Genomic DNA, 1,782 nt, shown 5'->3' with positions numbered 1-1,782 from the left:
GGGTGGGGGAATGGGATAGGCTGGTGGTGGGTAGTAAGGAGGGCACGTATTGCATGGTGCACTGGGTGTTATACACAACTAATGAATCATCGAGCCTTACATCGGAAACCGGGGATGTACTGTATGGTGACTAACATAATATAATAAAAAATCATTTAAAAAAAAAAATAAAAGAATGAACAAAAATGACAAATTGAAAAGCTACAACCACCTGAGTGGGAGGGAGCGAGTCCCTGTGAAGTTGAGCAACAGCAGTGTGGAAGTAAGAAGATTAAGCCATGTAGCTCTCAGCTATGTCCTGGTGTGCACTGCAGAGATTTGAATAAGCAGCTTAACCAGTTAAACGTTCTTAGCCCCCTCATTTGATTTTTCTCCCGCTTTAACTGCTCATTTGTACGTAGGTCTCCATTGTCTTCAAATGCTTCATGGATAACTGGATTTAATAATCGCTTTCAAAAGGTGATTTAATCCGTGTTCAAACGTTAACACCCCCCGCGGTCTGGTGCATGTCACGAACACCACCAATTCATTGCTCGGTCACCAAATGCCCCTACCACACCGCCTCGCGATCCCACCCCAACCTGCCTTTCACCACCTTGCGGGGGTGGGGGCTACCACTTGTGTAACTTGAAGATCGCCGGGTCCTCATCCTCAGGCTACTTCCGAAAGTGTCTGTGAAACTCGGCCAGCGGGGCTCCCCCCGAGCCAATCGGCGTGTCTTCCCTGCACCCCTGATGTTCAACGGTAAAACAAGAGAAAAGGGGATGTGCAGGAGAGGGACAGGCCACCCGATTTGTACCTCTGAGACAGTGGAGGGTGGGGTGGGTGTTAGGGAATGCTTATATGCTGGTTTATGTAAACAAATGAGAACCTCATCTTTTTATAGGATCGGAGAGAGAGAACACTCTTTGCCTTCCCATCCCGGCTGCCAGGATCCAGGATCTCCCCGAGGAGTAGAGAAGCTCTGCTCTTCTAACCCTCCGACAGAGGTGGGAGGGGCTTGGCCCAATGCCGTGCTCCAGGAAGAGCGCTGAACTCAGGGACAAGTGTAGCGTCGCCCGCAATACGCAATACGCCAGTGTTGTGGGATTCTTGAACTATCAGAGAAAACATGAACTCTCTAGGTCCCGACTTGCATGAGCCTATCCCTGGTAGCCCCTTGAGGACAAAACCAGGGGTCTGTCTCCTAGGAAAGCAATGAAACATAGTCTTACCTGCAAAGCTTCTTGGGAGCCCAGAACTTTCGCGTAGAGCTCACACAGTTTCTTCATCCTATGGGAGGAGGGGGGAGAAAAAGACAAAAGGGCAAATGAAGAAAGAAAGGAAGTAAAAGAGACACGCGTCCCTTCATTCGAAGACCCTGTGAGCTATTGCTTCCACACCTGCCATTTCATTTTAATTCTTCAAAACAAGACACTCAGTTCTATTTCAAATGTCTTGAGTCTATGTGGTCACGACAATATGATGGAAGAGAAAGTGATACATGGCCCCCGTCGTCATTCATTCAAGGAAGTGTCAGTCTGCGAAGCGCTGGAGATTCTGGGAGGATCCAGACATGATCCTTGCTTCCCCCCTTCCTCCCACCACCCCACCGCCAGGCAATGGGCAGAATGGAAAGAGGAAGGGGCAGGAAAAGCCTTGAATTCTGCTTCTGCCTCTTATATACTCTGAGATCTCAAGCAGGTTACTTAAGCTTCCTGAGCTTTCGTTTTCTCAACAAACTGGCATGACTTTTTCTTTCATGGTGTGAGACAGTGTGGTCCTCAGACCACCACCAGCACA

General features: G+C 48.8%; 1 protein-coding gene across 2 annotated transcripts in view; it reads right to left on the bottom strand.

Moving 5' to 3' along the window:
* Positions 1-1,782, bottom strand: part of MAOB (monoamine oxidase B) — a 139,421-nt gene that overhangs the window by 28,453 nt on the left and 109,186 nt on the right. The window lies entirely within an intron of this gene.

The sequence above is a fragment of the Ursus maritimus genome (assembly GCF_017311325.1).
Source record: "Ursus maritimus isolate PB19 chromosome X unlocalized genomic scaffold, ASM1731132v1 scaffold_X1, whole genome shotgun sequence".
NCBI lineage: Eukaryota > Metazoa > Chordata > Mammalia > Carnivora > Ursidae > Ursus > Ursus maritimus.
Note: the sequence above shows the minus strand (reverse complement) of the source record. Positions and strands in the feature narration are given on the sequence as shown.